At 48.0% G+C, this 16894-nt stretch overlaps 1 pseudogene; it reads right to left on the reverse strand.

Annotated features, from left to right (window-relative positions):
• Positions 1-331: 331 nt before the first annotated feature.
• LOC115120855 (solute carrier family 15 member 1-like) overlaps positions 332-16894 on the reverse strand; it is an 84698-nt pseudogene continuing 68135 nt past the window's right edge.

Genomic DNA, 16894 nt, shown 5'->3' on the forward strand with positions numbered 1-16894 from the left:
TGATTACCTGGACTAATGATTACCCGGACTAATGATTACCTGGACTAATGATTACCTTACACCTGGCTAACAATATCAGACACAAAGGGGTTAGACTCATCCTCTTTATTGAAGCACCCTGACTGCCAGGGACTCACTTGGTGTGGAATTAATACCAAGAGTCCCTGGCAACATCAAGACAAAACAACTTCATATCCAGTACACAAAACACTGTACTGGGAACAGAATAGGGGTCATTCAAACAGTATGTCCTCTTTCAAATAAATTATGATGAGCAAAAATACATTCATAATGTTGCTTTTTGCTACTGGTGCAAAATAAATCGGTAAAAAAAATGATTTACAATATATCAAAGTCAAAATGTACCCATAAAGCTGTAAGGATTAATGTTCATAAGATTAAGTTCCAATGGTTCTCTCTCTGAGACCTGTTCTGATTGGTTCAGGAGGAGGAGGTGGTGTGAATGGGGAGTTTCACATCTTGCTCTGTTTGACGTCTTGGAACTGCTCAACAACAGAATCCCTCTTCTTCTTGTCAGAACCCTTGCTGCTCTTGCTGCAGTCTGAGAACCTTTCACAGATCTCTCTTCTTCTCCTCCGGCTCGTGTTCCGGCTGGAACTGGGCCTCGATCTCCGCTGGGTCAGTGTAGGTGTAGAAGTAGGACATGACTGGAACACAATACACACCACCACAAGGAGAGTTAAAACAGGATGTATTCTGCCCACTGGAACACACAGACACACAGGGGTTAATATCACTACCCTACCCCTGGAACACACAGGGGTTAATATCAGGGGGGGTTAATATCACTACTCTACCCCCTGGAACACACAGGGGTTAATATCACTATCTCTGCCCCCTGGAACACACAGGGGTTAATATCACTACTCTGCCCCCTGGAACACACAGGGGTTAATATCACTACTCTGCCCCCTGGAACACACAGACACAGGGGTTAATATCACTACTCTGCCCCTGGAACACACAGACACAGGGGTTAATATCACTACTCTGCCCCTGGAACACACAGACACACAGGGTTAATATCACTACTCTGCCCCCTGGAACACACAGGGTTAATATCACTACTCTGCCCCTGGAACACACAGGGGTTAATATCACTACTCTGCCCCTGGAACACACAGGGGTTAATATCACTACTCTGCCCCCTGGAACACACAGGGTTAATATCACTACTCTGCCCCTGGAACACACAGACACACAGGGGTTAATATCACACTACTCTGCCCCTGGAACACACAGAACACACAGGGGTTAATATCACTACTCTGCCCCCTGGAACACACAGGGTTAATATCACTACTCTGCCCCTGGAACACACAGACACACAGGGGGTTAATATCACTACTCTGCCCCTGGAACACACAGACACACAGGGTTAATATCACTACTCTACCCCCTGGAACACACAGGGGTTTAATATCACTACTCTGCCCCCTGGAACACACAGGGGTTAATATCACTACTCTACCCCTGGAACACACAGAACACACAGGGGTTAATATCACTACTCTGCCCCCTGGAACACACAGGGGTTAATATCACTACTCTACCCCCTGGAACACACAGACACACAGGGGTTAATATCACTACTCTGCCCACTGGAACACACAGGGGTTAATATCACTACTCTGCCCCCTGGAACACACAGGGGTTAATATCACTACTCTGCCCCCTGGAACACACAGGGGTTAATATCACTACTCTACCCCCTGGAACACACAGACACACAGGGGTTAATATCACTACTCTACCCCCTGGAACACACAGGGGTTAATATCACTACTCTACCCCCTGGAACACACAGGGGTTAATATCACTACTCCCCTGGAACACACAGGGGTGCCCCTGGAACACACAGACACACAGGGGTTAATATCACTACTCTGCCCCCTGGAACACACAGACACACAGGGGTTAATATCACTACTCTGCCCCCTGGAACACACAGACACACAGGGGTTAATATCACTACTCTACCCCCTGGAACACACAGACACACAGGGGTTAATATCACTACTCTGCCCCCTGGAACACACAGACACACAGGGGTTAATATCACTACTCTACCCCTGGAACACACAGGGGTTAATATCACTACTCTGCCCCTGGAACACACAGACACACAGGGGTTAATATCACTACTCTGCCCACTGGAACACACACAGGGTTAATATCACTACTCTGCCCCTGGAACACACAGACACACAGGGGTTAATATCACTACTCTGCCCCTGGAACACACAGGGGTTAATATCACTACTCTGCCCCTGGAACACACAGACACACAGGGGTTAATATCACTACTCTGCCCCTGGAACACACAGGGTTAATATCACTACTCTACCCCTGGAACACACAGACACACAGGGGTTAATATCACTACTCTGCCCCCTGGAACACACAGGGGTTAATATCACTACTCTGCCCCCTGGAACACACAGACACACAGGGGTTAATATCACTACTCTGCCCCTGGAACACACAGACACACAGGGGTTAATATCACTACTCTGCCCACTGGAACACACAGGGGTTAATATCACTACTCTGCCCCTGGAACACACAGGGGTTAATATCACTACTCTGCCCCCTGGAACACACAGGGGTTAATATCACTACTCTGCCCCCTGGAACACACAGACACACAGGGGTTAATATCACTACTCTGCCCCCTGGAACACACAGGGGTTAATATCACTACTCTACCCCCTGGAACACACAGACACACAGGGGTTAATATCACTACTCTGCCCCCTGGAACACACAGGGGTTAATATCACTACTCTGCCCCCTGGAACACACAGGGGTTAATATCACTACTCTGCCCCTGGGAACACACAGGGGTTAATATCACTACAACACACAGGGGTTAATATCACTACTCTGCCCCTGGAACACACAGGGGGTTAATATCACTACTCTGCCCCTGGAACACACAGACACACAGGGTTAATATCACTACTCTACCCCTGGAACACACAGACACACAGGGGTTATTATCACTACTCTGCCCCCTGGAACACACAGACAACAAGGTTTAGATATCAATGAACTTAGGCCCTATCTGACCTCAGTACAGTGGTCAGTATTGTTTAGAGGGTTTTATAGGGTTCTAGATGTTAGAAGATCTGTAGTAACCTGATCTGGGAGCTGTGCTGCCTCGGCAACAATCAGCACTATGATGTTTCCCACGGCGACGGTGAACAGCCAACCAGCCTGCAGCACCGACTTCATGTTGCTAGGCGCCTGCAGAGCAAGAAGAGGTGTGCAATTAGGTTTTCGGTTGAGATGAGAATTGAAAGTTAATTGACAGGTGGTAACAGGTCTGAGTTGAGTTGTGTTTGGATGACAGAGAAGAGAGCCACTAGAGACCAAGGCTAGTGTGACGGGTGAGAGAGGACAGTGGCGCCCCCTACCTGCGAGTAGGAGAACTCCAGGCCAGTCACAGAGAACACCACCTCTCCTGCTGTCATGAGGAAGTACTGAGGGATCTGCCAGCCCATGTGGATGGTGTTGGGCTTGATGTCTTCTACCACCTGGATGGCCTGCCAACACTGGACACAGTAATCAACACATGAAACACTATTACTACAAAAAGAATAAACAGAAAAACATATTTTAAAACCCTGGTAAACAGCCCAACATGGGCCTTCACAACACAATCAGACACAACAAACAGCCCAACATGGGCCTTCACAACACAATCAGACACAACAAACAGCCCAACATGGGCCTTCACAACACAATCAGACACAACAAACAGCCCAACATGGGCCTTCACAACACAATCAGACACAACAAACAGCCCAACATGGGCCTTCACAACACAGACACAACAAACAGCCCAACATGGGCCTTCACAACACAATCAGACACAACAGCCCAACATGGGCCTTCACAACACAATCAGACACAACAAACAGCCCAACATGGGCCTTCACAACAACAATCAGACACAACAAACAGCCCAACATGGGCCTTCACAACACAATCAGACACAGGAAACAGCCCAACATGGGCCTTCACAACACAATCAGACTCAGGAAACAGCCCAACATGGGCCTTCACAACACAATCAGACACAACAAACAGCCCAACATGGGCCTTCACAACACAATCAGACACAGGAAACAGCCCAACATGGGCCTTCACAACACAATCAGACACAGGAAACAGCCCAACATGGGCCTTCACAACACAATCAGACACAGGAAACAGCCCAACATGGGCCTTCACAACACAATCAGACACAGGAAACAGCCCAACATGGGCCTTCACAACACAATCAGACACAGGAAACAGCCCAACATGGGCCTTCACAACACAATCAGACACAGGAAACAGCCCAACATGGGCCTTCACAACACAATCAGACACAGGAAACAGCCCAACATGGGCCTTCACAACACAATCAGACACAACAAACAGCCCAACATGGGCCTTCACAACACAATCAGACACAACAAACAGCCCAACATGGGCCTTCACAACACAATCAGACACAACAAACAGCCCAGCATGGGCCTTCACAACACAATCAGACACAGGAAACAGCCCAACATGGGCCTTCACAACACAATCAGACACAGGAAACAGCCCAACATGGGCCTTCACAACACAATCAGACACAGGAAACAGCCCAACATGGGCCTTCACAACACAATCAGACACAACAAACAGAAAAACATGGGCCTTCACAACACAATCAGACACAACAAACAGCCCAACATGGGCCTTCACAACACAATCAGACACAACAAACAGAAAAACATGGGCCTTCACAACACAATCAGACACAGGAAACAGCCCAACATGGGCCTTCACAACACATTCAGACACAACAAACAGCCCAACATGGGCCTTCACAACACAATCAGACACAGGAAACAGCCCAGCATGGGCCTTCACAACACAATCAGACACAGCAAACAGCCCGACATGGGCCTTCACAACACATACAGACACAGGAAACAGCCCAACATGGGCCTTCACAACACAATCAGACACAGGAAACAGCCCAGCATGGGCCTTCACAACACAATCAGACACAGGAAACAGCCCAACATGGGCCTTCACAACACAATCAGACACAGGAAACAGCCCAACATGGGCCTTCACAACACAATCAGACACAGGAAACAGCCCAACATGGGCCTTCACAACACAATCAGACACAGCAAACAGCCCAACATGGGCCTTCACAACACAATCAGACACAACAAACAGAAAAGCATGGGCCTTCACAACACAATCAGACACAACAAACAGCCCAACATGGGCCTTCAAAACACAATCAGACACAACAAACAGAAAAACATTGGCCTTCACAACACAATCAGACACAGGAAACAGCCCAACATGGGCCTTCACAACACAATCAGACACAACAAACAGCCCAACATGGACCTTCACAACACAATCAGACTCAGGAAACAGCCCAACATGGGCCTTCACAACACAATCAGACACAGGAAACAGCCCAACATGGGCCTTCACAACACAATCAGACACAACAAACAGAAAAACATGGGCCTTCACAACACAATCAGACACAACAAACAGCCCAACATGGGCCTTCACAACACAATCAGACACAACAAACAGAAAAACATGGGCCTTCACAACACAATCAGACACAGGAAACAGCCCAACATGGGCCTTCACAACACATTCAGACACAACAAACAGCCCAACATGGGCCTTCACAACACAATCAGACTCAGCACATTGCTAGTTTGGTTGAGGGTTGGGTATCAGGGGTTTATAGGATAGAGGACTTACATCAGGGGTTGCGATGTTGAATGTGGATGGTATGACGAGGGTGAAGGCGCTGCCAAAGCCCATCTCTTTAGAGTACAGACACGATGCACCACCTCTGTTCATGATGGTAAACTCCGCCCTGAGACACACAACAGCCAATCAGATCTCTCTCCTCGTCCCCCCCCCCCCCCCCCCCATACGGTATGAATGTGTGTTGATATGAAGCGAAAAGCCACTCACTTTCCCTGTGGAACCAGACTGTAGTTGGAGACAGACAGAGGAGCGATGTCACCGACTCCCAGCGTAACATTCAACGGACTGGCCAAACCATTCACAAATCTACGGTATGAAAGAGCAAAACCACAGGTCAGGAACACTTTAGATGGATAAACTCATTGATCAGTTCAGAACCCAGACCCTAACCACTAACAAGACTGTTGGTAACACTCAGGGTCCAGACCCTAACCACTAACAAGACTGTTGGTAACACTCAGGGTCCTAACCCTAACCACTAACGGGACTGTTGGTAACACTCAGGGTCCTGACCCTAACCACTAACAGGACTGTTGGTAACACTCAGGGTCCTGACCCTAACCACTAACAAGACTGTTGGTAACACTCAGGGTCCTGACCCTAACCACTAACGGGACTGTTGGTAACACTCAGGGTCCTGACCCTAACCACTAACAAGACTGTTGGTAACACTCAGGGTCCTGACCCTAACCACTAACAGGACTGTTGGTAACACTCAGGGTCCTGACCCTAACCACTAACAAGACTGTTGGTAACACTCAGGGTCCTGACCCTAACCACTAACGGGACTGTTGGTAACACTCAGGGTCCTGACCCTAACCACTAACAAGACTGTTGGTAACACTCAGGGTCCTGACCCTAACCACTAACGGGACTGTTGGTAACACTCAGGGTCCTAACCACTAACAGGACTGTTGGTAACACTCAGGGTCCTGACCCTAACCACTAACGGGACTGTTGGTAACACTCAGGTCCTGACCCTAACCACTAACAAGACTGTTGGTAACACTCAGGGTCCTGACCCTAACCACTAATGGGACTGTTGGTAACACTCAGGGTCCTGACCCTAACCACTAACAGGACTGTTGGTAACACTCAGGTCCTGACCCTAACCACTAACGGGACTGTTGGTAACACTCAGGGTCCTGACCCTAACCACTAACAAGACTGTTGGTAACACTCAGGGTCCTGACCTTAACCACTAACTGGACTGTTGGTAACACTCAGTGTCCTGACCCCAACCACTAACGGGACTGTTGGTAACACTCAGGGTCCTGACCCTAACCACTAATGGGACTGTTGGTAACACTCAGGGTCCTGACCCTGACCAGGGTCCTGACCCTAAACACTGTTGGTAACAGGACTGTGTTGGTAATACTCAGGGTCCTGACCCTAACCACTAATGGGACTGTTGGTAACACTCAGGGTCCTGACCCTAACCACTAATGGGACTGTTGGTAACACTCAGGTCCTGACCCTAACAACTAATGGGACTGTTGGTAACACTCAGGGTCCTGACCCTAACCACTAATGGGACTGTTGGTAACACTCAGGGTCCTGACCCTAACCACTAATGGGACTGTTGGTAACACTCAGGGTCCTGACCCTAACCACTAATGGGACTGTTGGTAACACTCAGGGTCCTGACCCTAACCACTAACAAGACTGTTGGTAACACTCAGGGTCCTGACCCTAACCACTAACAAGACTGTTGGTAACACTCAGGGTCCTGACCCTAACCACTAACAAGACTGTTGGTAACACTCAGGGTCCTGACCCTAACCACTAATGGGACTGTTGGTAACACTCAGGGTCCTGACCCTAACCACTAACAGGACTGTTGGTAACACTCAGGGTCCTGACCCTAACCACTAACGGGACTGTTGGTAACACTCAGGGTCCTGACCCTAACCACTAACAAGACTGTTGGTAACACTCAGGGTCCTGACCTTAACCACTAACTGGACTGTTGGTAACACTCAGTGTCCTGACCCCAACCACTAACGGGACTGTTGGTAACACTCAGGGTCCTGACCCTAACCACTAATGGGACTGTTGGTAACACTCAGGGTCCTGACCCTAAACACTAACAGGACTGTTGGTAATACTCAGGGTCCTGACCCTAACCACTAATGGGACTGTTGGTAACACTCAGGGTCCTGACCCTATCCACTAACGGGACTGTTGGTAATACTCAGGGTCCTGACCCTAACCACTAATGGGACTGTTGGTAACACTCAGGGTCCTGACCCTAACCACTAATGGGACTGTTGGTAACACTCAGGGTCCTGACCCTAACAACTAATGGGACTGTTGGTAACACTCAGGGTCCTGACCCTAACCACTAATGGGACTGTTGGTAACACTCAGGGTCCTGACCCTAACCACTAATGGGACTGTTGGTAACACTCAGGGTCCTGACCCTAACCACTAATGGGACTGTTGGTAACACTCAGGGTCCTGACCCTAACCACTAACAAGACTGTTGGTAACACTCAGGGTCCTGACCCTAACCACTAACAAGACTGTTGGTAACACTCAGGGTCCTGACCCTAACCACTAACAAGACTGTTGGTAACACTCAGGGTCCTGACCCTAACCACTAACAAGACTGTTGGTAACACTCAGGGTCCTGACCCTAACCACTAACAGGACTGTTGGTAACACTCAGGGTCCTGACCCTAACCACTAATGGGACTGTTGGTAACACTCAGGGTCCTGACCCTAACCACTAATGGGACTGTTGGTAACACTCAGGGTCCTGACCCTAACCACTAATGGGACTGTTGGTAACACTCAGGGTCCTGACCCTAACCACTAACAAGACTGTTGGTAACACTCAGGGTCCTGACCCTAACCACTAACAGGACTGTTGGTAACACTCAGGGTCCTGACCCTAACCACTAATGGGACTGTTGGTAACACTCAGGGTCCTGGCCCTAACCACTAATGGGACTGTTGGTAACACTCAGGGTCCTGACCCTAACCACTAACAAGACTGTTGGTAACACTCAGGGTCCTGACCCTAACCACTAACAGGACTGTTGGTAACACTCAGGGTCCTGACCCTAACCACTAACAAGACTGTTGGTAACACTCAGGGTCCTGACCCTAACCACTAACAGGACTGTTGGTAACACTCAGGGTTCAGACCCTAACCACTAATGTGACTGTTGGTAACACTCAGGGTCCTGACCCTAACCACTAATGGGACTGTTGGTAACACTCAGGGTCCTGACCCTAACCACTAACAGGACTGTTGGTAACACTCAGGGTCCTGACCCTAACCACTAACGGGACTGTTGGTAACACTCAGGGTCCTGACCCTAACCACTAACAAGACTGTTGGTAACACTCAGGGTCCTGACCTTAACCACTAACTGGACTGTTGGTAACACTCAGGGTCCTGACCCCAACCACTAACGGGACTGTTGGTAACACTCAGGGTCCTGACCCTAACCACTAATGGGACTGTTGGTAACACTCAGGGTCCTGACCCTAAACACTAACAGGACTGTTGGTAATACTCAGGGTCCTGACCCTAACCACTAATGGGACTGTTGGTAACACTCAGGGTCCTGACCCTATCCACTAACGGGACTGTTGGTAATACTCAGGGTCCTGACCCTAACCACTAATGGGACTGTTGGTAACACTCAGGTCCTGACCCTAACCACTAATGGGACTGTTGGTAACACTCAGGGTCCTGACCCTAACAACTAATGGGACTGTTGGTAACACTCAGGGTCCTGACCCTAACCACTAATGGGACTGTTGGTAACACTCAGGGTCCTGACCCTAACCACTAATGGGACTGTTGGTAACACTCAGGGTCCTGACCCTAACCACTAATGGGACTGTTGGTAACACTCAGGGTCCTGACCCTAACCACTAACAAGACTGTTGGTAACACTCAGGGTCCTGACCCTAACCACTAACAAGACTGTTGGTAACACTCAGGGTCCTGACCCTAACCACTAACAAGACTGTTGGTAACACTCAGGGTCCTGACCCTAACCACTAACAAGACTGTTGGTAACACTCAGGGTCCTGACCCTAACCACTAACAGGACTGTTGGTAACACTCAGGGTCCTGACCCTAACCACTAATGGGACTGTTGGTAACACTCAGGGTCCTGACCCTAACCACTAATGGGACTGTTGGTAACACTCAGGGTCCTGACCCTAACCACTAATGGGACTGTTGGTAACACTCAGGGTCCTGACCCTAACCACTAACAAGACTGTTGGTAACACTCAGGGTCCTGACCCTAACCACTAACAGGACTGTTGGTAACACTCAGGGTCCTGACCCTAACCACTAATGGGACTGTTGGTAACACTCAGGGTCCTGGCCCTAACCACTAATGGGACTGTTGGTAACACTCAGGGTCCTGACCCTAACCACTAACAAGACTGTTGGTAACACTCAGGGTCCTGACCCTAACCACTAACAGGACTGTTGGTAACACTCAGGGTCCTGACCCTAACCACTAACAAGACTGTTGGTAACACTCAGGGTCCTGACCCTAACCACTAACAGGACTGTTGGTAACACTCAGGGTTCAGACCCTAACCACTAATGTGACTGTTGGTAACACTCAGGGTCCTGACCCTAACCACTAATGGGACTGTTGGTAACACTCAGGGTCCTGACCCTAACCACTAATGGGACTGTTGGTAACACTCAGGGTCCTGACCCTATCCACTAACAAGACTGTTGGTAACACTCAGGGTCCTGACCCTAACCACTAATGGGACTGTTGGTAACACTCAGGGTCCTGACCCTATCCACTAACGGGACTGTTGGTAACACTCAGGGTCCTGACCCTAACCACTAATGGGACTGTTGTAACTGACCTGATGGCGTTCATGCCGTCATCGGGCTTCTTGCTCAAGTCGTAAACCTGGAGAGAGCAGACGAGAGAGAAACAGGAGGGTATGTTACATTCCATAGTGGCTGACTGATAAAACAACAGACATAGTGGCTGAGAGACTGATATCAACAACAGACATAGTGGCAGATAGACTGATATCAACAACAGACATAGTGGCTGAGAGACTGATATCAACAACAGATATAGTGGCAGATAGACTGATATCAACAACAGACATAGTGGCTGATTGATAAAACAACAGACATAGTGGCTGAGAGACTGATATCAACAACAGATATAGTGGCTGATAGACTGATATCAACAACAGACATAGTGGCTGATAGACTGATATCAACAACAGACATAGTGGCTGATATCAACAACAGACATAGTGACTGATAGACTGATATCAACAACAGATATAGTGACTGATAGACTGATATCAACAACAGATATAGTGGCTGATAGACTGATATCAACAACAGACATAGTGGCTGATTGATAAAACAACAGACATAGTGGCTGATAGACTGATATCAACAACAGACATAGTGGCTGATAGACTGATATCAACAACAGATATAGTGGCTGATAGACTGATATCAACAACAGATATAGTGGCTGATATCAACAACAGATATAGTGGCTGATAGACTGATATCAACAACAGATATAGTGGCAGATAGACTGATACCAACAACAGATATAGTGGCTGATATCAACAACAGACATAGTGGCAGATAGACTGATATCAACAACAGACATAGTGGCTGATACCAACAACAGACATAGTGGCTGATATCAACAACAGACATAGTGGCAGATAGACTGATATCAACAACAGACATAGTGACTGATAGACTGATATCAACAACAGACATAGTGGCTGATATCAACAACAGACATAGTGACTGATAGACTGATATCAACAACATACATAGTGACTGAGAGACTGATATCAACAACAGATATAGTGGCTGATAGACTGATATCAACAACAGACATAGTGACTGATAGACTGATATCAACAACAGACATAGTGACTGATAGACTGATATCAACAACAGATATAGTGACTGATAGACTGATATCAACAACAGATATAGTGGCTGATATCAACAACAGACATAGTGGCTGATATCAACAACAGACATAGTGACTGATATCAACAACAGACATAGTGGCTGATATCAACAACAGACATAGTGACTGAGAGACTGATATCAACAACAGATATAGTGGCAGATAGACTGATATCAACAACAAACATAGTGGCTGATAGACTGATACCAACAACAGATATAGTGGCTGATAGACTGATACCAACAACAGATATAGTGGCTGAAAGACTGATATCAACAACAGATATAGAGACTGATATCAACAACAGACATAGTGGCTGATATCAACAACAGATATAGACTGATATATAGTGGCTGAAAGACTGATACCAACAACAGACATAGTGGCAGATAGACTGATATCAACAACAGATATAGTGGCTGATATCAACAACAGACATAGTGGCTGATAGACTGATATCAACAACAGACATAGTGGCTGAGAGACTGATACCAACAACAGATATAGTGGCAGATAGACTGATATCAACAACAGACATAGTGGCTGATTGATAAAACAACAGACATAGTGGCTGAGAGACTGATATCAACAACAGATATAGTGGCTGATACCAACAACAGACATAGTGGCAGATAGACTGATATCAACAACAGATATAGTGGCTGATAGACTGATATCAACAACAGATATAGTGGCTGATAGACTGATATCAACAACATATATAGTGGCTGATATCAACAACAGACATAGTGGCTGATAGACTGATATCAACAACAGACATAGTGGCTGATATCAACAACAGATATAGAGACTGATACCAACAACAGACATAGTGGCTGATAGACTGATACCAACAACAGACATAGTGGCTGATATCAACAACAGACATAGTGGCAGATAGACTGATATCAACAACAGACATAGTGGCTGATATCAACAACAGACATAGTGGCTGATAGACTGATATCAACAACAGACATAGTGGCTGATATCAACAACAGACATAGTGGCTGATATCAACAACAGACATAGTGGCAGATAGACTGATATCAACAACAGACATAGTGGCTGATATCAACAACAGACATAGTGGCTGAGAGACTGATACCAACAACAGACATAGTGGCTGATAGAGTGAGTCTTGGACTGAAACTAGAATGGTAGATCAACAGACCAAGACTAGAATGGTAGATCAACTGAGACCAAGACTAGAATGGTAGATCAACTGACCAAGACTAGAATGGTAGATCAACTCAGACCAAGACTAGAATGGTAGATCAACAGACCAAGACTAGAATGGTAGATCAACAGACCAAGACTAGAATGGTAGATCAACTCAGACCAAGACTAGAATGGTAGATCAACTGAGACCAAGACTAGAATGGTAGATCAACTGACCAAGACTAGAATGGTAGATCAACTCAGACCAAGACTAGAATGGTAGATCAACTCAGACCAAGACTAGAATGGTAGATCAACAGACCAAGACTAGAATGGTAGATCAACAGACCAAGACTAGAGTGGTAGATCAACTCAGACCAAGACTAGAATGGTAGATAAACTCAGACCAAGACTAGAATGGTAGATCAACAGACCAAGACTAGAATGGTAGATCAACTGAGACCAAGACTAGAATGGTAGATCAACAGACCAAGACTAGAATGGTAGATCAACAGACCAAGACTAGAATGGTAGATCAACAGACCAAGACTAGAATCGTAGATCAACTCAGACCAAGACTAGAATGGTAGATCAACAGACCAAGACTAGAATGGTAGATCAACAGACCAAGACTAGAGTGGTAGATCAACTGAGACCAAGACTAGAATGGTAGATCAACTCAGACCAAGACTAGAATGGTAGATCAACTGAGACCAAGACTAGAATGGTAGATCAACTGAGACCAAGACTAGAGTGGTAGATCCTATGACTATGGACCAAGCTTTGTTCTGTAGAGTCATTTCGTCAGACGTTAGGATAAGTAAATATAGTGTCAAACTCACCAAGTTCATATCCAGGGTTGGAGAAACCAGGGCTGTGCGTCGGGTCTGGGACATTAAGGGCAGATCCACTGAGGTGTTCTTGTTGAACACGACTCTGACTGGTTTGTCAAACGTCAAGTAGCCCCCAGTATTCACCTGAAGGAAGCAGGGAGGATCATGGTCATGGAAACAGGGATCAGACAGACAAGAATAGTTTTTGAGCACCACTTGACATGAAAGTAGAGGCTAAATGACTTGCCTGGTGAGCTGGTACAGACACATCACCTGTCCCATCGATAGTAATAGTCAGCGGGGCCTGGTTGAGATTCAGGAACTTGACCTGGCCTGCCACACCTTTGGGCAGCTTGGGAAGGGTTTCCTGCAAGAACAATTAAAACGTGCCCTCTCCCTGTCACTCTCTTCTGCTCTCTCACTGTGTGTGGGGGGGGGATGTGTGTGTGTGTGGGGGGTGTATGTGTGTGTGGGGGGATGTATGTGTGTGTGTGGGGGGGTGTATGTGTGTGTGGGGGGGGGTGGTATGTGTGTGGGGGGGGTGTATGTGTGTGTGTGTGGGGGTGTATGTGTGGGGGTGTATGTGTGTGGGGGGTGTGTGGGGGGATGTATGTGTGTGTGGGGGGTGTATGTGTGTGTGGGGGGGGTGTATGTGTGGGGGGGGTGTATGTGTGGGGGGTGTATGTGTGTGGGGGTGTATGTGTGGGGGGGGTGTATGTGTGGGGGGGGGTGTATGTGTGTGGGGGGTGTGGGTGGGTGTGTGTGTGTGTGTGTGTGTGTGTGTGTGTGTGTGTGTGTGTGTGTGTGTGTGTATATATATACATACTCACATCAATCTGTAACTGCAGCAGGGCAGCGGCTACAAAAGCCAACGCAGCAATCAGCATCCCTACTGTCATCCTCTTCAGAGGCCTACACAGACACACAGGGAGACAGACAGGGAGACAGACAGGGAGACAGACAGACACACAGGGAGACACACAGGGAGACAGACAGGGAGACAGACAGGGAGACAGACAGGGAGACAGACAGGGAGACACACAGGGAGACAGGGAGACACACAGGGAGACAGACAGGGAGACAGACAGGGAGACAGACAGGGAGACAGACAGGGAGACAGACAGGAGACAGACAGGAGACAGACAGGGAGACAGACAGGGAGACAGACAGGGAGACACACAGACACACAGGGAGACAGACAGGGAGACAGACAGGGAGACAGACAGACAGACAGGGAGACAGACAGGGAGACACACAGGGAGACAGACAGGGAGACAGACAGGGAGACAGACAGGGAGACAGACAGGGAGACAGACAGGGAGACAGACAGGGAGACAGACAGGGAGACAGACAGGGAGACAGACAGGGAGACAGACAGGGAGACAGACAGGAGACAGACAGACAGGGAGACAGACAGGGAGACAGACAGGGAGACAGACAGGGAGACAGACAGGAGACAGACAGGGAGACAGACAGGGAGACAGACAGGAGACAGACAGGGAGACAGACAGGGAGACAGACAGGAGACAGACAGGGAGACAGACAGGAGACAGACAGGAGACAGACAGGGAGACAGACAGGGAGACACACAGGGAGACAGACAGGGAGACAGACAGGGAGACAGACAGGGAGACAGGGAGACAGACAGACAGACAGACAGGGAGACAGACAGGGAGACAGACAGGGAGACACACAGGGAGACAGACAGGGAGACAGACAGGGAGACAGACAGGGAGACAGGGAGACAGACAGACAGACAGACAGGGAGACAGACAGGGAGACAGACAGGGAGACACACAGGGAGACAGACAGGGAGACAGACAGGGAGACAGACAGGGAGACAGGGAGACAGACAGACAGACAGACAGGGAGACAGACAGGGAGACACACAGGGAGACAGACAGGGAGACAGACAGGGGAGACAGACAGGGAGACAGACAGACAGACAGACAGACACAGACACACAGGGAGACAGACAGGGAGACAGACAGGGAGACAGACAGGGAGACAGACAGGGAGACAGACAGGGAGACAGACAGGGAGACAGACAGGGAGACAGACAGGGAGACAGACAGGGAGACAGACAGACAGACAGACAGACAGACAGACAGACAGGGAGACAGAGACAGACAGACAGACAGACAGACAGACAGGGAGACAGACAGGGAGACAGACAGACAGACAGACAGACAGACAGACAGACAGACAGGAGACAGACAGGAGACAGACAGACAGACAGACAGACAGACAGACAGACAGAGACAGACAGGGAGACAGACAGGAGACAGACAGACAGACAGACAGACAGAGACAGACAGACAGACAGACAGACAGACAGACAGACAGACAGACAGACAGACAGACAGACAGACAGACAGACAGACAGACGCGGCAGACAGACAGACAGACAGACAGACAGACAGACAGACAGACAGACAGACACAGACAGACAGACAGACAGAGACAGACAGACAGACAGACAGACAGACAGACAGACAGACAGACAGACAGACAGACAGACAGAGACAGACAGACAGACAGACAGACAGACAGACAGACAGACAGACAGACAGTATAAGCCCATGAAAGACCAACGAGCTTTAGATTTAGAACAACAGTGTTTACATGGTATATCCAGACATGTACTATTATGAAAGCAGTGTTTGCCATTTGATGGAAATGCTTCATTCTGACATGTGTTTATGGCCTTTTGAATGCAGTGTTACATTCTGAAGGAGATGTGAGGCATTTTGTGTGTGCAGTTTTGGGAATTGCGTGTAGAGTTTTGAAAAAAGGAGACAGTTTTGAAAAACGTGTGTAAGCAGTCACACAACTCACGTAAAGTTCAGGTGGCATTTCTTTATGAGAGGGTAGACCAGGCTGTCCATGATGGGGACCAGGGCCAGGATCAGGATGGGGTTGACAGTCTGACAGACAGGAAGCAGAACATGGTAAGAGCATGTCACGCCTACACATTATAGTATATATTTAATCAATAAGGCCAGAGGAGGTCTGGTATATTTAATCAATAAGGCCAGAGGAGGTCTGGTATATTTAATCAATAAGGCCAGAGGAGGTTTGGTATATTTAATCAATAAGGCCAGAGGAGGTCTGGTATATTTA

This window comes from Oncorhynchus nerka, unplaced genomic scaffold (assembly GCF_034236695.1).
Source record: "Oncorhynchus nerka isolate Pitt River unplaced genomic scaffold, Oner_Uvic_2.0 unplaced_scaffold_1348, whole genome shotgun sequence".
Classification (NCBI taxonomy): domain Eukaryota; kingdom Metazoa; phylum Chordata; class Actinopteri; order Salmoniformes; family Salmonidae; genus Oncorhynchus; species Oncorhynchus nerka.